This window comes from Macrotis lagotis, chromosome X (genome assembly GCF_037893015.1).
Source record: "Macrotis lagotis isolate mMagLag1 chromosome X, bilby.v1.9.chrom.fasta, whole genome shotgun sequence".
NCBI classification, from domain to species: domain Eukaryota; kingdom Metazoa; phylum Chordata; class Mammalia; order Peramelemorphia; family Peramelidae; genus Macrotis; species Macrotis lagotis.
In genome coordinates this window covers 502,040,052-502,062,898 of record NC_133666.1, presented here as the reverse complement: position 1 = coordinate 502,062,898, position 22,847 = coordinate 502,040,052, and the positions used below count along the sequence as shown (strand labels likewise).

General features: G+C 39.7%; 1 protein-coding gene and 1 pseudogene across 2 annotated transcripts in view; one reads left to right on the top strand and one right to left on the bottom strand.

Annotated features, from left to right (window-relative positions):
- CTDP1 (CTD phosphatase subunit 1) overlaps positions 1 to 1,563 on the bottom strand; it is a 155,624-nt gene extending 154,061 nt beyond the window's left edge. The window contains exon 1 of one of the 2 annotated variants that reach the window (XM_074204321.1): positions 1,448 to 1,563. The gene's annotated coding sequence lies outside the window, so the exon portion shown is untranslated. The remainder of the gene's footprint in view (positions 1 to 1,447) is intronic. The other variant, XM_074204319.1, reaches the window with a different exon arrangement.
- A 9,553-nt stretch (positions 1,564 to 11,116) lies between these two features.
- LOC141499308 (U3 small nucleolar ribonucleoprotein IMP4-like) lies at positions 11,117 to 12,787 on the top strand (annotated as a pseudogene).
- The last annotated feature ends 10,060 nt before the right edge of the window (positions 12,788 to 22,847 follow it).

Sequence of the window (22,847 nt, the reverse complement as noted above, 5' to 3'; positions counted from 1 at the left end):
AGACTCTGCTCTTTGATTTCTGATGCCATATTAGTAATCTATATAAGGAACAATAACAACAATGGAAGCAATAAAATTGATTTGTTTTTAATCTGTAGGCTAAACCTAAGTTAGGTTTGTGGGGTATAGTTTCACGAGTAGGGAACTGAAAGTGAAGGAATTCCCTCTACCAAAACAAATCAGCTACTATTCTATCAGTTGTACTGGTACTCAGAGAATTTTCTAGCTGGCTTGCTTAAGGGGATGTAGACAGCTTGTGTCAGAAGTGGAATTTAAACACAGTTCTGAATGATACTTAAAGACAAGCTTTCTAACTAACCCACCACACCACACTTCTTCGAAGGTCTTATAAAAAGGTTACTTTTTTGACCAATTGCAAATAAGTATGCTATACAAAAAGCTGACCATTTCCCCTATCATACATATAAAATGAATAATAACATTATTTTGAACCCAAGGGGAAATTATAATTATAGGTCAATTTCCCTTAGAGTCATTGTACAGTAAAGTTCCAGAATTTGATGAATAAACTACAATATATTTTTAAAAAAAAGTAAACATTTGAGCAGTGGACTCTACCACTCAAGTGAAATGATTATTTATTCACCTTTAATTATCCTATGATGACCTCATGACTCATTTTGGTCAAGAGTTTGAAACAAACAAGGACTGGGTTAGCATGGAGCTGACTAGACACAAAGCGTTGCTGTAATTTTATATTCTACAGAGTTCAGTCTCATGCATTCCTCTTTGCCTAAGATGCACAATTTTATCACATTTTTATAACTTATTCTCACAAGATTAGAATTCAGAAAAAAGAGAGTATCAACTTGCTCGATTTGAACACGTCGGTGTGTCAAAACAATACTCAATATGATCCAGTTATATGTGTATATATGAACACATGTGTCCATTCATACACACATTTCCTACTAAGATTTAGTCATGTATAGATATGTACATATTTCACTTTCATCATTTCATTTTTAAGGTCAAATAAAATTTTTAAAAAGTGATATAAATATGCTTGACTCCAATCCCCCTATTTTTGACTGTACTAAAATAACAACTATCAAAGCTTTCTGGTTACAAGAAGGGGAAAAAAATTGTTAAAGAAAATCAGATTTAATTAAAAAAAAAAACAAGGGGCGGCTAGGCGGTGTAGTGGACAGAGCACCGGCCCTGCAGTCAGGAAGACCAAATTTGATCTCAGACACTTAATAGCTGTGTGGCCTTGGGCAAGCCACCTAACCCCATTCCCTTGCAAAAAGAAAAAAAAACTAAAAAAAAAACCCGCAGCACTTTAAAAGAGAGGAGTCCAGAGTTGGCCGAGAGTTGGGGCAGAGCCAAGGAGCGGCGTCCTCCGGAGGCTGGGGGCCCGGTGGGGAGGGAGGAGGAGGCGAAGGCCGGGGCCGGGGGCGCCCCCGGCCCGCCCGCTGCCGCTTACCCCGGCGGGACCACCTGTCCCCGCTGCGCGCACAGCTCCAGCACCACTCCGGCCCGCTCCGACTTCACCTTGCGCTCCGCCGGCCGCGCGGTCCGGCCGCAGCCGCCGGCCTCCGGGCAGGGCGCGGGCCCCGGGCGCGGGCCCTCGCCGCCGCCGCCCCTCGCCGCCTCCCCTTCCCCGGCCCTCCGGCGCGCGCCGCCGGCCGCCAGCGCGCCCGCCTCCCCGCCGGCGGGCGGCACGACGGGCAGGCAGACGGCCAGCACCGTGCCGATCTGCACCGCCGCGCCGGCCGCCACCTTCCACTCCAGCAGCCGCAGCGGCCCGGGGCCCGGGCAGCGGATCTCGGTCACGGCCGCGGCCGGCGGCGGAGGCGGCGGCGGCGGCGCCGCGGGGCCCCCGGCCGCCGAGTCCCCGACGCCGGGCTCCGCCGGCGCCTCCATGGCCCTCCGGCCGGGCGGCACCGCGCGCGCGGGGCGAGTCGCTATGGCAACGCGCCGGCCGCCGGCTCGAGCCCCGGCGGCGGCCGGAGCGGACGGAGCGGGCAGCGGGCGCGGGCAGTCAGTGTCCCTTCGGCGGGGGGCCGGGCCGGGGCGGGCGGCGGCGCCCGGGCAGGGAAGGCAGGGCCGGCGCGCGGGCGTCCTCAGGGCCCGGCTCCCATTTAAAGCCACAGTAACGCGGAACTCCCGGCGCCCCGGCGGCGGGGCAGGGGCGGAGGTGGTCAGTTCGGCTCTTCCCGCCCTGCGCTCAGCGAGTCACCGCGCGCCAGTGGCCCCGGCCCGTGACGACTTCCTGGACGACGTGCCGACGTCACGGACGGGAGAGGGCGGGGCGCGCGGGGGGCGGCTTCTCACGTGCTCCGCCGGACCGCGTGTGTGCCTGTGGGCGGGCGGCCTGTGTGTAAACACACGTACGCGCTCACGCACGCGGGAGGGAGGGCCGCGGAGGACCGGGAGCTCGGGGGGAGGGCGGCCGCGGGAGCAACTGGTACCGGAAACGTTCGAGGGATACCCCGCGCCGGGGCGGAATCGGCGGAAGCGGTTGCGCCCGAGCCCTCGTGGTTGCTCGCTGAATGTCCGCCCGCTTGAGGACTACGAATCCCAGCATGCAACTGTCCCCAGTGGCGTCTCTGGAAGCCGGCCTGACCTACCGCTGCTCCTCCTGGATTACCCTCACGCGGCGGATGCCGGGACTTGTAGTCTCTCGGCAAACGGGTCCTCCCTATAAAAAAGAAAAAAAAAAGGAAGGAAAGCCCTTTGCGCTTGCGTAGTCGACACCCCGGGAACCTCGTCGAGAGCCCTCCCACGGAGAGAAATTGTAGGAGCATCCTTGTGGTCCCTCCGTAGTCTCTGGTCCCGGCTGGAAAGCCGCCCGCGAGTTATAAATAAGAAACGGGACTTAAAAAATTCACGCCCCAGCTTAGCACATTGCTGGGGAACCCACCCTGGTACTAATGGAGAGACTTCCCAGCCCCTTGCTTCCACAGAGCCTCAGGAGCTATGGACACTCCTGGCCCGACTCCTTCAATGAATAGATCCGTCTTATCACAAAATTATGAAACCCATCCCGAGTTCACAAGCACGGGGGGGGGGGGGGGGGCGCTCTAAAGAGCACCAAGTTCTCAATTGCATTTGGAGAAACAGTGATTAAAACAAGTGTTGGGCATCAGGGCCCTCTTCTGGGGACTAGAGATACAAAGGAAACACCATCTGCGTTTCTCTAGGCTCATCAGCCCGAACATGCAAGGTCCACCCTTGTATCATCCGTTCTGAGCAAAAGTCGATTGCCCAGGTGGAGACTTTTGCAAACTTGATAGCATTTTAGGCGCTCTGACCCCCAAATCCTTTTCAGAGGTGCTGGAGGGTCTGGCAGTCCACTGTTAAATCCTTCCCTGCTTGTCATTTTAAAATGCTAATCCTGATAACACTTGGTTTAGAAAGCACTTTCCTCACTCAATCTAGAGCAAAAATGATTAACAGCTACCTCTAAGGGATAACACCTCAAAGCAAATTCCTTTATCCCTTGGCACTGGGAGGGGAAGAGCCCTGGCAACCAGGAGATACTGCTAAAAGAGGTGGGTGGGGAGTGCTGTGAGACAAGCTTCCCATTTTACAGTTTTGCTTGGCAAATCGCCACCCAAAAACATTTTCATCAATCAAAATCTCCTTTCCTGCCCTTTCCCCAATGCATCTATTTTCTCTGTCACATAAAGTAGAAATGTCAAACTCACTGACCAATGTGTCCAGCAAAACTCCAGAGTGCCAAGATCTTAAACTGGAATTAGGGGGCGGCTAGGTGGCGCAGTGGATAAAGCGCCGGCCCTGGAGTCAGGAGTACCTGACTTCAAATCCGGTCTCAAACACTTAATAATTACCTAGCTGTGTGGCCTTGGGCAAGCCACTTAACCCCGTTTGCCTTGCAAAAACCAAAAAAAAAAAAAAATGGAATTAGGAAATGTTTAACCAAATAAATAAAAATACAACAAGGATAATGTTGAAAATCAATATGAGATCCCTCAGGGATTCATTTTTATTTGAGTTTGACATCGTGAATGTAAGGCAGAGTTTTAAAAGAGTCTCCCTTCACTTGCCTCTCCCCTCACCTCATCCTTTAAAAGGAGAAATGAGAAAAGAAAACCTCTACAACCTAGCATTTAGGTAGACTAATTCAGCAACTCCCCATTCTTGGGACACCCAAAAAAAAAGTGAATTTTCAGTACCTCCAGAGGGCCTTCTTGCAAGGGATGCTTCTCATAGCAGAATGGAAGAGATAGATACCCTAGACTGCCAACTGCCACTCACAACAGCCACCCCTGGGCTGCCTGGGACTGTGGAACCTTCTAGGGTTCTCCTGGCCCTGATGTTCCAGTCCCTTCTCTTGCTATCACATCTGCCGTATCTGACCCCAAAACATCTCCAGGTCCCAGTCCCTAATTAACCTGCAGTCAAGTTGTGGGAGACAAGCCCAACCCAAGAAACAATTAACAAAGTAATAGGAGCACCTCACTTATGAGGTGGAACAGGGATGGAGAGCGTGGGAGTGTCTTCAAGCAAGTATTAATGATGCCTTAGAATTAAACACTGTTTCTCAACTGTGGACCAGACAGACCCACAAAATTTTTATCTAGTAAATAAAATATAACCAAAGGCTTTTTGCTCCATAAAATTTATAAACTTTTAAACCATTTCTTTTACTGATTCACGACCCTGCTTTGCTTCATTCCTACCTGCTCTAGCTTCATCCTTCTCCCCCAAGCAGGGAATCTTAAGCTGATCAATGAAGTTGATGTGTGTGCATATGCATATGCATATGTACATATATGTGTATATTATGTGGATTAAATATGTGCTTTTATACCTTAATAAGCACACATGTGTGTATATTAGTAACTGAATTTATTTTTGATTGACTTACTTTGTGATGTTATGTATTTTATTTTAAAACATTCTGAGGGATCTAAAGGTTTGAGCAGGTTTTATGACACAAAAGGTTCTATGACACGAAAAAAGCTTAGAACCCCTCCCCTTACCCCTTGTCACAGAGTAATTAAAAATGGCTTTTTATTAAGATATCTTAACAAAAGACACCCCCCCCCTTAATGAGCACAGGGGTGAGAATAGTAATCTTCTGGAGAAAGCACAAGAAGGACAGACCCTAGCTTTAACTCAGAACCAGGTAGGACAGACCTGATCTAATCTCAGGTTTTGATCAGGTTGAGGTTAAGTCTTTTGTTTTACACTCACATACCTGTGCATAGGCAGCAATACAGGCAGACCCTAGTCAATCTCTCTTCACATTCTTATGGGAACCAAACATACCCCCAATATTCCTCATACCCCTGAATCTATTCCCCCCTAAATTCCAACCCTTGAGAACCACCCACAATAAGTGAAGAAGTCATAATTGCAGAGTTTATATATTTTAGCATTCTACAGAACAATATACCTTGAGTTAGGTTGAGAAACAATAAAACTGCTTCTTCACTAAAAATCCTCCAGAAAGCTGGCTTGTTGATTCAACCTTTGTGATTGTGTGAACCAACACTTAGAAACTGGTGGGGAAATCAGGCTCCTTGTTTTCATAATTTCTATAAAGAAGGGAAAGCCAGTAGCTTTGTGAAATGTCAGATTCACAAAGCACAATTAAGAATCTTTATAAGCTAGTCTTTACCCCAAATTTAAATCTGCTCAAATTTTCAGAAAATATGCCACAAATTGAATCTTAATACTTTCTTGAAGCCTGCCAAGTTTCATCAAAACTTAACTACTTATAAATATATCCTTGAACAGTAAGATAAAAAATGGAAAAGGCTAGCAATAAAGTTAAAATGCTAGTCTTCCATATTATAAATGAGGAAACTGAGCATCACAAAATTTGTGACTTTTCCAAGGTGATATAGTTAGTAAGGGCAGAGGTAAGATTTGGGTTCTAGCATGAAGAAAGAAGAGTGAAGGAAGTTTAAATAGTCACTATAAGCTAGTGACTATATCAGTGAACAGAACTATATCAGTGAATCAGAACATTCAATCACTTATTTATTATCATTTATTGAGCACCTATTATATACCAGAATTTGTCCTGGATTCTGGGGAAATAGAGGGGGGAAAATGAAACATTCCCTCAGGGAACTTACTTCCTATCAGAAGAAAACAGTTACACATATATATAAAAGTAAATACAAATGAATACCCTGGGTAAGCCCAGAAATCTTGGTGGTTATTGGGAGAACTGATTGTTAAAAATTTTCAGTGTCAGCATTTACCCTGTCAGATCTCAACAAACTTTCAAATAAGCCTTGATTTATTGTTTTGTTAATTGTCTAGATGGGAGAGAGTGATGGAGAAAATGTAGATTAACCTTAAATTGTTTCAATCCATTCCCCTTCTTTCTTTTTACTTCATTCTGCAGTCTTGTTTCCTATCTCATTACTCAATTGAAACTGTTCTTTACTACTTTACTTGCTTAATTATTAAATCTAATGACCTTTTCTTAATGCTTCTTGACCTCTCTGTAAATTTTGATACTGTTCATCACTTTTTCCCCCCTTGAAAATTTCTCTCCAGATTCCTGAGACACTTCTTTTTCCTGGTTCTCCTCCTACATGTCTGACCACACCTTTACAGTCTCATTTAAAGGATCTTCATCTGGGTCATGCCTGCTAACCATAGATGTCTCTCAAGGCTCCATCTTAAGCCCACTTACCTTTTCCTTGTATACTATTTTGCTTGATGATCTAATTAGCTGTCATATATTTTGTCATTTCTATATAAATGATTTGTAGATCTATTTATCCAGCCCTCTCTTCTGGAGCCTCTAGTTACATCTTTCCAACTGCCTTTTTGGCAACTGGAACTGGATGTCCCATGGATGTCTTAAACTCAACATTTCCAGAAAAGAACTCATTACTTCCCCCCCCCCAAAAAAACCCTCCCTTCTTTATTGTAGAGTACCACCATTATTTTATTTTTTTAAAGATTTTATTTATTTTGAATTTTACAATTTTTCCCCTACTCTTACTTCCCTCCCCCCACCCCCAAGAGAAGGCAATTTGACAATCTTTACATTGTTTCCATGGTATACATTGATCCAAATTGAATGTGATGAGAGAGAAATGATATCCTTAAGGAAGAAACATAAAGTATAAGAGATAACAAGATCAGACAATAAGATATCAGTTTTTTTCTAAATTAAAGTTAATAGTTCTTGGTCTCTGTTCAAACTCCACAGTTCTTTCTCTGGATACAGATGGTATTCTCCATTGCAGACAGCCCCAAATTGTCCCTGGTTGTTGCACTGATGGAATAAGTGAGTCCATCAAGGTTGATCATGGCCTCCATGTTGCTGTTAGGGTGTTCAGTGGTTTTTTGGGTTCTACTCATCTCACTCAGCATCAGTTCAGGCTTCCCTGAATTCCCATCCCTCCTGGTTTCTAATAAAACAAGTGTTCCATGATATACATATACCACAGTTTGCCAAACCATTCCCCAATTTAAGGAAATTTACTTGATTTCCAAGTCTTTGCCACCACAAACAGGGCTGCTATGAATATTTTTGTACAGGTGATGTTTTCACCTTTTTTCATCATCTCTTCAGGGTATAGACCTAGTAGTACCACCATTATTTTAGAGGGTACCACCATTCTTACTTTTTCAGTTACTCATTTTCACATCACCCCCTTAAAAACCAAATCTGTTGCCAAATATTTTGATTCTGCCATTGCAGCATCTCTAGGTTTTTCTCTCTCTGTTTCTTTCTGTCACTCTGTAGCTCTCATTCTCTCCTCTCTCTCTCTCTCTCTCTCTCTCTCTCTCTCTCTCTCTCTCTCTCTCTCTCTCTCTCTTCTCTCTCTTTCTCTCCCCCCCTTTCCCTCTCTTTCTGCCTCTCTGTATCTCTCTCTGTCTCTGTTTTTTTCTCTGTCTCTCTATCTCTGTCTCCCTATCTTTCTCTGTTTCTGTCTGTCTGTCTGTCTTTCTCTCTCTCATCTCTCCTTGAATAGCTGCCATCCTGATGTAGGCCATTATCACATCATGCATGGACTATTGCAGTAGCCTTCTGATGGATATTTGCCTCAAGTCTCTTCCCATTGCAGTCCTACAATGTAATCTTTCTAAAGTGCACCTCACATTCAATAAATTCCAATGGCTCTCTATTGCCTCTGGGATCATATATATGTAAGATATGCTGGCTTTTAAAATCCTTTATAACTATCCATTCAGTCTTCTTACACCTTATTTACCCCTCCACATAAACAATTTGAAATCCAATGATACTGTCTTCCTTGTTGTCCCTAGACTTAGCATAACATCTCCCACCTCTATGTAATTTCACTGGTTGTTCCCCTTTACAATATCCCCCCCTCCATTTTTCTGACCTGTGAGGAATATGTGGGTGTGTTTGGCTTCCACAAGAATGTGAAAGGAGATTGTTAGTTTTCAGACTGGGGTCTGCCTATATTGTTGCCATGGGCAGGTATGTGAGTGTAAGACAAAAGACTTAGCCTCAACCTGATCTAAACCTGAGATTAGAAGAGATCTGCCCCACCTAGTTCTGAGTTAACCTGGGGTCTGTGTCCTTCTCTCTTCTGCTTGTGTGTGTGTGTGTGTGTGTGTGTGTGTGTGTGTGTGTGTATGGTTTTACATTTATACATTTTCATATTGCATCCCCCATTGAAGTGTAAGTATGTTGAAGGCAGGGACTTGGTTTTTACCATTTGCTAAACAAGACATTAAACACTAGGGATACAATTAGAAAAATTAATATGGTTTCTGCTTTCAAGGAGCTCGCACTCCAACTGTAAGAGATGATACATAAAAGTTCAGCTGTCAGAAGTTCAGAAGCCCTAAGGAAGCAGCAAAGTCCATTGGCCTTTAGATTATAGAAATAAGTCAGATGACAGTGCTAAGGGACTCAAAGGCATAGAGGAAAAGTAGATGCTATAAAGGACAACAAGATGGCAAGACACAGTGATCCCCCAATATCATTAGAAGAATAGAGAAGCTGATTTTGCTTTCAGGCAAGATGAGCAAGGGCAAAGTGTCACATGGTGGCGACAAATCTTCCTCTGCTTGGATGGATTCTAGGATGGACAGTTTTGGGGAGGGCCAACGGGGGGAAGGCAAGCATGGTAGTCGGGGATCTTCTCTACCCTGTGATCCTGGGTAGGTTTTGAGAAACAGGTTGGAAAGAAGAGAAAGAAGGAGAGAGAAGATAAGACAAGAGAAGATCAGGCAGAACTTTAGAGAGTATTCCAGCAGTAGGGAATAGAGATGAATTACGTTTCAGCAAAGAAAACAGAAAGAACAAACAGGTGATAGGAAAAAAGAGAAAAATAAATCCAAAAACCCAGGGGAAAAAAGTGTTTAGGATGAGAGATTGCTCAGGAGTGTCATAGAGGTCAAGAAGATTAAGGTCTGAGGAAAGATTACTGGGTTATAATTGTGTCCCCAACACCCACCAGAGTGCCTTGACTCCCTGATATTTAATAAATATTTATTAGCAGTCATTTTTTTTCCTACCATTCCACCCTCAGTCTTCAGTATCTCTATACAAACTCCTTCTTTGATGTCTATAAAACAAATGTTGAGGCCTTCCCATACTTAAAAAATAATCTTCACTTGATTCTATAATCCCCTTAAGGTCCCTATCTCTCTCTGGCTCCTTTGTCTCACCATCAAATTCATAGAAAAAACTGTCTACCCTCTGATTCTTGTATTTTCTCAGCTAAGTATATACCTTCTTACTATGCAACTCTACTATATTTCTCCCTCCCATTTTTATCTCGTTCCTCTTAAATGATGTATAACCAAACAGAGTATTATTCCAATCATGGATCTCATTCTTACAGAATGTCAGTGATACCTGTGAGGTAAAATTTACTTATTTGTGTTGAGCTTTCTACTTCATTTTGCTTATTACTCTTCTTTAGGATGTTTGTATTGTAGACATTTGAGCTGGAAGTTCTTCTGCCTTCCATTGGAGAAGATTTTGGAAGGAGGAAGATGGAGAGAAGGAAGATAGGAGAAGAAAATTGGAGGAAGGCTTGAGTCAGTGTGGTGTTGTGACCTGGTCAGAAAAAGGTAAGACAAAATCTCATCAGTCAAAGACTGATTAAGAAATGCAGCTCAGAAGTGTAGCAACAAAACAGGATTTGATTATTTCTATCCCAGAAAGTACCAGACTTAGTTATTTAAATAAATCCATTTTAATAAATATTAAGCAATTCTTTAAATAGTTAATTTAAATAGCATATTTTTCTCCTTTGATAGGGGAACAAGAAATATTAGTTATTTGGGGTTTAGGGACCTAAATTTAAATTCATTTTCTTGATTTATATAAGCTTCATTTATTCTAATATAGGATGCAATTTAAATAAAATATACTAAAATCACATATATCATGATAAATTTGAAAAGGATAAATGATTTAAATAGAAAAACCACATCTTAAAATTTAAGGGAGAATATGAGATGTTGCAAATTTAAGCTTTCACAGTTACAGATGGGGAAAAATTCCTATCTAGCCTTGGGCAGAAAAGGAACAAATAGACTATTTGGATTATGTAAAATTAAAAAAATTATTCACAAATAAAATTTATGCTAAATGCAGTATGATTTAGTGTCCAGAAAGCCAACCTCAGAATCAAGAAGTCTTAACTATGTTATTCTGGGCAAGTGACTTAAACTCTCAGGTTAATAAGAGCTTTAAAACTGTAAGTTGTAGCACAGATGCCAATACAGATTGGTAGAGGTAGTTTCCTTTTTCTGTAGTTCCCCATAGCAATGAAACTTCAGGTGTGTTTTTTTTTTTTTTGGTAAGTCAAACAGGGTTAGGCCACACAGCTAGGTAATTAAGTGTCTGAGACCGGATTTGAACCCAGGTACTCCTGACTCCAGGACCGGTGCTTTACCAACTATGCCACCTAGCTGCCCCTAGGTGTGGTTTTTTAAAAGGAAAATCAATCCAGCTAGAATCAGAAGAAAAGATAGAAAGTGCAAAAATGATCTTTTCATTAAATAAAAAAATGTCCAAAATCTGTAGGTAATTGCTAGAAATATATTAGACCAAGCTATTCATAAAAAAAAGACAAAAATGAATTAAATGAAATGAAAAACAAAAACAGGGTAATTGAAATTCAGACAAAATTCCATCTAACAAACATGCTAAAAGATAGGGATGATCATTGATGGAAAACTGACAGGAAGAATGGCACACTGTTTTACTGCTGATGGAAGTGTGAGCTGGCTCAGTTGTTCTAGAATCCAATTTAAAAACATTAAATAAAAGTTGCTAAGTTGTTGATACCTTTTATCTAACCCATAGATTCCACTACTAGAACTAAATCCAAGAAAGGTTATTGACAGCAAGAAAAGACCTTTACATACTAAAATGTTTACAACATCATTATTTGTAATAATAAGAAATTGAAAATAAAATGCATGCCCAATAATTGGAGAACAGTTGAATAAACTATGGTATAAGAATGTAAAAATGTTACTCTGCCTTAAGGATTGATGAATAAAAAAAGATTCAGAGAAATACAAGATCAGATGAAGTAATATAAAATGATGAAAGCATGGCCAAAAGGTCAATTTACTTAATGACTATAACTATGTAAATAAAGTCAACATGGAGAGGGGGAAAAGAAAGAAAGAAATAAAACCATTCATCTCAAACAGCAATGTCAGCATATTTAATATTGTTTCACATGTTTTTTTTATTTTGAGATAATGAGATACTTCTAAAAATGAATGAACAGGGGCTTTGATTGCCCCATGAGTGTGGTCTAATTAGAAGCAGTGGAGGACTGCAGACAGGCTTAGATGTGAGGTCTGCCTGTGCCAGGAGTGTTTGTACCACAAGACCCAGGAGCAGAAGCAGCATCTTCTGGAGGAGAAGAAACTGAGACTCAAAAGAACCCTCGATGAGAATCAGCCAATACCTACTGAGCTGCGAAGGGAAGCATTGACTCTCAAATGGTCATTGTAGTTTGATGATGCTGGAGGTGAAGGTGTCTTGAGCCACCAAGATAATGAATACTGATGGGCAGTGTAGAAGACCCCAGAATCATGATCCCGACATCTTGAGATCCCAGCTCTAGGCTCAAGATATTTGCCAAGGAGCTGAAGTTGATATTCCATGGTGCTCAGAAAACCAAGGTCAACATGAAATGGGTACTCTTGTCTGTGCTTATAAAGCCAAGAGTCACAGATCTGCTGCTGGTTCATGAGCACCGAGGGACTCCAGTTGGCCTTATTGTGAGTCACTTGCCCTTTGGGCCTACTGCATATTTCACACTGTGTAATGTGGTGATGTGACATGATATCCCTGACCTTGGCACTGCCTCAGAGGCCCTTCTCCACCTTATCTTCCATGGCTTTTCTTCTCATCTTGGACGAGTCTCAAATATCCTCCGATACCTCTTCCCCGTATCTAAGGATGATAGCCACTGTGTCATTACTTTTTTTTAAATTTTTTTTAGAAGGCAATGGGGTTAAGTGGCTTGTCTAAGACCACACAGCTAGGTAATTATTAAGTGTCTGAGGCCAGATTTGAACTCAGGTACTCCTGACTCCAGGGCCGGTGCTCTATCCACTGCACACATCACCTAGCCACCTCTGTGTCATTACCTTTGCCAAGAAGAATGACTACATTTCTTTTTGGCAACATGTATACCAGAAACCAGATCATAACACAGTGGAGCTGACAGAGGTGGGGCCAAGATTTGAGATGAAATTGTACTTGATCCACCTGGACACTCTGAAGCATGAAGCCACAGCAGACGTGGAGTGGCACTGGCACCCATATACTCACATAGCCCGAAAGAGGACCTTCCTCAGTGTCTAACAGACCCCCAGGGAAGGATTGACAAAGAAAGCACTGGCCTACAGAGCAAGACAAGACCTGAGGAAACTAGCTTTGCCTAGGGAGAAATTTACTCTGTTATTCCTCTGTCATTAAAATGCTCCCATCTCCTGTAAAAAATAAAAATAAGTTAATATTTGTAGTCCATTTTTCTAAGGAAAAATAATTTTTTAATATATTCAAAAACACCACTACAATGTTTCTGATGAGCAATATAGTTTAACATTGCTGAAAGGGATACATTACTGAAACTTAGTTAAACACTAGAGGTTACTAATTTTAATTTACATTTCAGGTGTAACATGAAATCCATTTAGTATAAAATTTCTATTTTAAGGAATTAAAGAAAGAAACAATGACCATTAGTAGCAAATCCTACAACTGAGAACAAATTTTGAATCTATATTTATGGAATCAAAAATTGGATTTTTTTTTCTTCCGGAGGGATGGTATTGTAAGTAAAGAAGTTACTGGGGGGACTGTCCATTAAAAGTGGCACCTCTCAATTATCCATATGTTAAAATTATCACATACTTCAGGCTTAGCCTTGGATAATATAAAGGACACTCAGTGAGGTTATCACCACAAGGGTTTACTAGAAAAAGAAGTTAGTACTTACTGGAAAATCTAGAGTTGGGAATTAGAAGAGGATTCTTTCACAGCTTTAATTCTTTAAAATAAACTTTAGCTCATATATACCTTTAAAAAACTAGCTTATGAATGATAACATAATATATTAGATAGTAAGATGATACATTTGGGTACATCATTACTGGACACAGGCCTGCCCCATACTTGAACTTTTGGTGAAAAAATTTTATATGTGAATTTCTGCTTCCACATTTTAAATTTCATACAAGATATCCAAAACTCTAGGAAAAAAGTATTCATATCAAAAGTTTGGAATTTTCCTTTCAAATTTAATATGAGGTTTAAAAATTCTAGTAACTACTGTAATCTAAGCTGGGTGATACTTTGCACAAAGTGATATCTACACATAAGAAAATATTTTCATTACTACAATATTTGTTGAATTTTAGATAATAAAGGGTCAGTAGTAGTTAAGGGTATCAGGCCTGGGAACAGGAAAATTCATCTCCCTAAATTTAAATCAGGTCTTGAACTCTTACTAGCTATGTAACCCCAGGCAAGTCACTTAACCCTGTTTGCCTCAGCATCCATTTGTAAAAACTGAAGAAGGAAATGGAAAACTACTCCAGTATCTTTGCCAAGAAAACCCCAAATCAGATCACAAAGAGTAAGTCATGACTCAACAACAATAAAGAAATATCATACAGAAGACAGGCTACTCTGTGGAACTTCTGTAGATCAATGGCATCAAATTCAAAATAGCCACTAAACTGCATAACAAAAGACCACATATTGATTTATAAATATGTAAATTAATATTATCTATGTTTATTGTGTTTTTATTTATTTTGATAAATATTTCTCAATTACACTTTAATTTGAGGACTGTTATCCACTGCATTGTCCCCTCTGAGTAGATAATCAGTTTATTTAGAATTTCCTGATATTAATGTAGTTTCTACAGTTAATATTAGCATAGTTTATTAGGAATAGGGAATACAGACTAGATTTATATTTTCATTGGTGTTAAGAACTTACTGATGAAGAAAATTCCCTTTAAGTCTTTTTTTTTATTTTTTTCAAGACAATGGGGTAAGTGACTTGCCTAAGGTCACACCCTTTAAGTCTTAATACAAATCTTAACTTTCTCTAACTACTTAGAGAGTTAGTTGTCCAGAGCACTGGGAAATTGTGAGTTTTCCAAGGCTAAAAAACTAGTGTATAAGAGATAGGCCCTATCTTGGCTTGTGTATCCATTTTGTCACTTTTATAATTTTATTTTATTTTATTTTTTTTGCAAGGCAAATGGGGTTAAGTAGCTTGCCCAAGGCCACATAGCTAGGTAATTATTATGTGTCTGAGGTCAGATTTGAACTCAGGTACTCCTGACTACAGGGCTGGTGCTCTATCCACTGCGCCATCTAGCTACCCCCCCCCCCCCACTTTTATAATTTTAAATACATGAATGTATATGTGTATATGTGTGTGTGGGGGGGCTATATATGTGTTTAAAAATACTATCTCCACCCCCCCCCCAAAGACTCTGCCTCTTGTCTGGATTACTGAAATGGACTCCTAATTCCTCACTTCAATAGGTCCTCCATAAGATTTGTCAAAGTTTTCCTAAAACACAAGTCTGACCTGACCACCTCCTTACTTGATGAGTTTCAGTAGCTCCCCATTACCTTTATGACCAGAAAAACTCCTTGTTGACATTTAAAACTCTCCACAACTTGACCTTTTCCTGTATTCCTGTATTTTCTGATGCATTATCTCCTTGATACATTTATACAGTACTGTCATACTATTCCACTTGTTACTCTTTACACATAATGCTTAATTTCCTACCTCTCCCCATTTCTAGAATGCTCTTCCCAGTCTCCTTCACCTCACAGACTATCTGACTTCTTTCAAGAGTAGGCTCAAGCAACATCTTTAGAAACAGGAGACTTTCCTAGATTCCATTACCCTGACTCTCCTACCACCAGTACCTTCCCCAGGAAGACTATTAAATGAGTGTGATTGATTATATCTTGAGTGCTCAGGCAAGGGCTACAAAATCCCACCTCCAACAAAGCAGGGTTGGAGGTTGGAGAGAGAGACAGAGGATGGAGAATAATTTTAGATCTCTTTCAAGATATAAAAAATTAAATACAATTCCTGGGATATCCACCACATTCTCAAAAGGATACAAATACATTTGTCTTAAATTTCTATCACAATTCTTCTCTAAAAGACTGTAAATTCTATGCATTATAAGAATTTTCTCTGTAAACACTGGACCCTCACTTCTCTCCTCACCCCTCCTCCATCCCACACTCCTACCTCCACAGATGGGCAGCAAGGTATTCCCCTGTGCTCATCTGATTGACCTGACAAAGTAATGTGGTACAACTTCTTATGACCTGCATAAAAGTCTTTTCATCTGCCTACTTTTATATAAGTGGACCAGTCATAGAACAAAGAGACAGGTTTAGCATTTCAATTCTCTAATAAGCTTTGCTTAAATATTTCAATGTGAGTCACATCCTACCAGAATTTTAATATTTTATTATTTATTTAAACAAAAATTTAAATGGTATGAATTATACCTCAAAAGCATAATTTTATTTTTTATTTTAGTTTTAGTTTTCATCAACTACATGCAAAAATCATTTTGCAAGTTTCTGAGTTCCACATTTTTTCTACTGCTTTTTTCCTTCCCTCTCACCTCCTCATGGCAGAGAGCAATCTGATATATAGGTTGTCTATGTATAATTATGCATATCATATTTCCATATTAGCCATGTTGTGAAAGAGGAATTAGAACTAAGGAAAAAACCATGAGAAAGAAAGAAAAAACATAAAAAGTTTTTTTAAATGCACATAATATGCTTTACTCTAAATTAAAAATTAAATTAAAAAGCATAATTTTTACATGTAAAATTCCCATCTTACCCAAGTCAAATCTCTAAATATTTCCCCCAAATCTCCCTCCAACTCTCTGAAGGATTACAAAATATTAATGTGGTGACTTGAAGCCCTGATTTTTCTAAAACATCCATTAACTTGACCTCTCCAATTAATCAATAAAAATATATTAAGCACCTACTTACTATGTGTCAGACACTATGTTAAGTGGATACAAAAAGAGGCAAAAGATAGTTCCTATCCTCAAAGAATTTACAATCTAATAATCTTCAGTTCTCTAACCTGTAAAATAAGGAGTTTAGACTGGAGTCTACATTCTCTTACAACATTAAACCTATAAACTTATGATCCTTGTTCAAATGACATAATATTAATAAAAAATTATTTTTAATTTAAATATTAAATTTAAATTCAAATTTTAAAGGACTATACAATGAAATCTATTACTATATTTATTATAAACACATTTGGGGGCGGCTAGGTGGCATAGTGGATAAAACACCGGTGCTGAAGTCAGGAGTACCTGAGTTCAAATCTGACCTCAGACACTTAATAATTACCTAGCTGTGTGGCCTTGGGCAAGCCACTTAACCCCATTTGCCTTGCAAAAAAATAAAAAAAATAAACACATTTATAATGTTCAACTTCTTCCTGGTGTCTTTCTTTCCCTCCAGGGTCCTCTCCCTGATGTCCATATAAAACTCAAAAAAATAAGAATCTCACCTCTGAGCTCTCACCAGTTCTGTACTTCACACAGGTCTGCGGAGTAATCATGTTCCTTAATGAGGAAAATCTTATGTAAATAGCTGGAGCCTCAGGTCATAAATACTTACAATATGGGGGAAAATGCACATTCCTGAGAAGTTAATATAAATATGTCCATTATTTTCACTTTCAACCAAGTTCCAACATTCATATACAATGATTAGGCACAAAACTAAGGTGAAATGCAATTGTACAACAGTATTTCTTTATGGTCTGTTATTCATTCATGAATAAGAATGAAAGTTAAAAACCTACAAAATTATGATACAATATGCTTGTCATGGGATGGCTGACCTAAATTTCAGCTGGACAGCAGCAATAGTCTTGGCAAACACTATCCTTTCATGCTACAAGCAAATATCTGAATGACTCATTTGACATCTTGTCTTTACTTTTAGGCTATTCTCATTTTTAAAATGTTCATTTAACATGGAAACATATAACATTTTGAAGAAAAGAAACTAAAACTGTTCTCTAAACTGGACCAGTGATTTAATATTTGTAGAGGAGTCCTTGGTGAGGAAATTCCTGTATCAATTTCTAACTCTTGTCCAGGTACTCTCAGTTCCCCTTGAACTTCTAAGCTTTCCAAGGCATGGATCGTAGATTACATTTTTTATAGGTAATAAAAAATGCAGAAACACTCATTCTTAAGCCCAAAGAAAGTAAAGAAAATTTTCTCCTTTGGTAGCAACCACCCCACCTCTGCTTGTAATTTCAGGGACAAGCTTTAAATTATAATTCATAGAGAAGTCAAGTCTCTTTTGGGAAAGCTGTAATTATGAGTAGCTTCTTACAGTTAATTCTAGTGTAGGAGGTAGCTAGGTGGTTCCACCAATACAGAGCACTGTCCTGGAGTCAAGAAGATCTGAATTCACATCCAACCTCAAACCCTAACTAGCTGTGTGACCCTGAGCAAGTCATTTAACCTCTGTTTGCCTAAATCCACTGGAGAAGGAAATGGCAATCCACTCCAGTATCTTTACCAAGAATGCTATAGATAGCATGGTGCATAGGATCATAAAGAGGAGGATGCAACTATGAATGAATGATTAAAGAAAAATTTCCAGAATAAAATAAAGCATATAGTCATTTTCTGTTCATAAATGGTCAAGCATTGATCTTGAGATTCTTTTGTGGTCTAAGAGATTATGGACTGCCTTTTTTTTTTAGTTTTTACAAGGCAATGGGGTTAAATGACTTGCCCAAGGTCACATAGCTAGGTAATTATTAAGGGTCTGAGGATGGATTTGAACTCAGGTACTCCTGACTCCAGGGCAGGTGCTCTATCCACTACACCACCTAGCTACCCCTGGACTGCCTTTTCTGATTATGATGCTTGCCCTTTGTTCTCGAAGAAGGCCATGTCAAGGGAAATGATGCAATAACCAGTACATGAATTGTATTTGAGTGAGGGGTAAATCACTAGTCTCACTTTCTCCTCCAGTGCCATCTGGGACTAGTGACCATATATGAATCAGGATGACTAGAGATGACCCTGGAATTGAAACAATCAGGGTTAAGTGACTTGCCCAAGGTCACACAGCTAGTAAGCGTCAAGTGTCTGAGGTTGGATTCGAACTTCCATCCTCCTGACTGAAAGAGCAGTACTATCCACCGTGCCATCTAGCTGACCCTTACTGTCTTTTCTAAAGTGTAAGAAATGAAAACATAAGAGGATTGATATGTCATAAACTGAATTGATATACTGAAAAAAAGCTTATTATATAAAGAACATACTCCACTTAACCCCGTTTGCCTTGCAAAAATCTAAAAAAAAAAAAAGAACATACTCATGCTAAAAGGATCCCCACCCCAAGACTCCACATTCCCTTTCCCAAGGATCTTTATAGTCATTCTAGACTTGTATTATTTTCCTGGGGTTGAAGCCTCTAATGTGGGAAAATAATTAATGATTTATTGTTAGAGAGTTAAGCAAGCAAAAATTTTCTCATAAACTTATCTAATCTCTGGAGACTTACAACCTATTAGGGAGTTGAAGACTCTGTAAGGAAAGAACTTGGGGTCTCTAGACCATCAGCCTATTCTCTACCAGACATGCAAAGACCACAGTGATATACCATTTTTATCACAGGATCAGTGATGGATCAGATTTGACTTTGCTCCTCTATATCCTGGTTCTATGCACTGTTGCTCCTTAGTTTTAACTCCTGTAGCTCCTGGCTTAAGTCAGTTACTCTTTCATTTGGCACCAGAACTCCATCCTACTTGTGTTTGTTGTTTAATCATTTTGTGTCTTTGGGAATTTCTTAGTAAAGATACTGGAGTGGTTTGACATTTTCTTTCCCATTTTATTTTACAGAAGAGGAAACTGAGACAAACAGGGTTAATTAAGGGTCACACAGCTAATACTGTCTGAGGCTAGATTTGAAATCAAGGAGTCTTCCTGGCTCTAGACTTGGTACTCTATACAATTGTACCATCAAACTGCCACTTTTACTAGTTCATAGTCCTGAAGCTTAGATCTTGGTCCAGGGATTCCTTGATTTTCTATTATAGTTTTCACTTAATATTCACTGCCACCTCCTTGTGCTGCCATCAAAATCTTTCTTAAGAAAATATTAACAGTTCATGCAGTGATAGATGACTTTGTAACCATGGACTAGTTAACCCATTTCCATATATTAATTTTTTTCTTTTTTTTCAAATCTTGTCCACATCCCCCAAAGCACAAAGAATCACAGAATATTAGAGGAGGAAAGAATCTCAGAGGTGATCTAATCCAACTCCATGTAGTTAGTATGTGAAAAGGTCTCTCAGACTTCTGTTTATACCTACTGCCTCAACTCTCTCAAAAGAAAGTCCCAGGGGTGGCTAGGTGGCACAGTGCATAGAGCACTGGATTCAGGAAGACCTGAGTTCAAATCCAGCCTCACCTAGCTGTGTGCCCTTGGGCAAGTCACTTTAACCCCCATTATCTTACAAAAAAAAGGTCCCCCAACCATTACTCCTAACTGTTTTGTAGTGAATGAATTTCATCCAATTATTCTCTACCTCAACATATAGGCAATGTTCCTCCCTTCTCTCCCTGGCCCCACATAGTTTAGACTTTTTGCTGAATCTCTTTGAAGCTGGAGAAGAATACTTGGTCATATTAAGTGTTGTGTTGCTCAGACATAAAGAGAAAACCCTAGTAACATGGAAGGGTATGGTGGGAGAAATCATCCCTCCGCATACAAATCAGGCCATCTTCTCCTAAAAAGGTATTAAAGCAAAGGAATGCACTAGTATTAAGTGGGGGGGGGAGGGTGGGAAGAGGTACCTTGTTAAAGATACCACCATCCTCCCTGCCATGCAAGCTTGCAACTAAGGTATCATCCTTAATCCCTTACTCTCAAATCCCATATCTCAATGGATTGCCTTCACAACATCTCTTTGGGATGTTGTGGATTAAGTCTTCATATAGTTGATAAAAATTTAGCTGGGATAAGAAGGAAACCAGGAAGCAAAGATGAGGAGGGAGAACATTCCAGCAAAAAAGGGATAGCCAGGTTTGGGTGATACAGTGCTGAGATAAAGCAGCAAAGATAGGCCATTTTGACCTAATTATAGAATATATGGAGAAATATAAGTTATTAGGAAACTAGCAAGATGGGAGTGGGTGACTAAGGTTATGAAAAATTTTGAATGTGAAACAGAGAATTCCATACAGGAGGTTATAGACACTGGAGTTTTATTTTATTTATTGAGTAGAAAAGTAACATGATCAGATCTCTTTAGGAAGATGACTTTGGTAGCTGAATGGAGGATGAATTCAAGTAGGGAGAGACTTCTAGAAAGGACTTCAACCAATAGTAGCCCCTTGACACAGTCCAGGCTTAAGATGATGAGGTGGTGAGGAGAAAAGGGACATTCATAAAAGATGTTGTGAAGGCCATTAATAGACCTTAACAATAGCTGAGACATGGGGTTTGAGAGAGTAAGGAATTGAGGATGATACCTTAGTGGTAAGCTTGAGTGATGGGGACCCCCAACGATAACGGAAAGGTCTGAAAGGGGGATAGGGTTTTGGGGAAAACATAATGAGTTCAGATTTAGACATATTGAGTTTAAGATATGTGTAGGATATCTAGTTTAAGATGGTTAATAGGTAGTTGGAGATGTGAGGCTGGAGGTTAGGAGAGAGGTTAGGGTTATATGTGTAGATTTGAGACTGTTCAGAATAGAGCTGATAATTGAATCCATCACTTCCTGGTCACTTGAGTGAAATAATGTTTATCTTTCATTTTCAAAGAAGACCATGGCATCAGGGAAGTGATTCCATAACAAGCCATGAATTGAATTTGAGTCAGATTTATAAAAATGGGAGCCATTCCCCAAGGGATATGAACAGTTTTCAGATGAGGATATCAATGCTATCTATTTAAATCATTTTAAAAATTCTCCTAGCTCACTGTTGACAGAAGAGATATGGATTGGAACAATCCTGGGGTTATATTTAATATCTATTGGATTGGCTAGTAGGATAGAAAGGGAGGTTGACAGGTATTGGAAGGGATGTAGGAAGGATGAGACATTAATGAAGTTTTAGAGGAGTTATGAAGGGATTTGACAATTCTGTAGAACAATTTGAAATTATGCCCAAAGGGCTATAAAACCATGTCTATCCTTTGACCTAGTAATGCCACTACCTGAGAAGAAATGAAAATTAGGAGAGGATGTTTGTAGCAGCTCTTTTCTGGCATCAGGGAACTGGAAATTGAGGAGATGCTTATCATTTGGGGGATGACTCAACACACTGGCATTTGATCAAGATGAAATGCTAATGAACAAGATGCAATAGGAAATATGCTATATACAAAGAAATAGCAATGTTGTAGAATGATCATCTGTGAATGACTTACCTTTTTTCATCAATGCTGTGACCCAAGAGAACTCTGAAGGACTTACAATAAAGACTATCCATCCCAAAGACAAAACTGATGGTATCTGAATACAGAATGAGGCAGACTTTTTTTTTTACTTTTTTTTTGAGGTTTCAGTTTTTTGGGGGGAGGGGGTTATATTTACTTTTACAACATCATAATTGCGGTAAAGTTTTTCTTGAGTACACATTTTTAACCTATCAAATAACTTGTTTTCTCAATAAGGGGGGATTGGGGTGGGAAGAAAGGACAGAATTTGAAATGCAAGGTTTTAAAAGTGAGTGATAAAACTTGTTTTTGCATGTAACTGGGGAAAAATTAAAAAAATTTAAGAAGAAAATGAAAACTAATTTTAAAAGAGAAAGAGAAAAAACTATCTTTGCATGTAATTGGAAAAAATTAAAATTAAAAAACCAGAACCAAATATTATCTCATTTGGTCCTCATCCAAGCCCTGGGTACTGTGATTACAAGTGTCCATCTGTTTAACTAAGTGTTTTTTAAAATTTCTTAAAAATATCTGTGATTGTAAAATTCAAAACCTTGCAACAAATAATTAGTAGAAGCTACTATTGTATATAATTGGAAAACATAAAATAGTTCTATTAAAGAAGGTTAAAAAATCTTTAGTGTAGCTCTCCTAAAACAAAACTATATTTGGGAAATTTCTGCAGATTCATTTCTTCTGGGAATACTGCCCTGGTTTGCTCAATTTTAGTGTCTTCCTAGAGGTAATCACCTGAAGACAATAACCTGCAGAATTCTGGCTATAATCTAGGACTCAAGAATGAACAGCAATTTCTTTTGTTCCCCTTCCTCTTCCCACAAAATCCTAACAGAGTGTAATTATTCTGAAATGCCATTCATATCCCTTTGGGGAAAGTTTCTGTT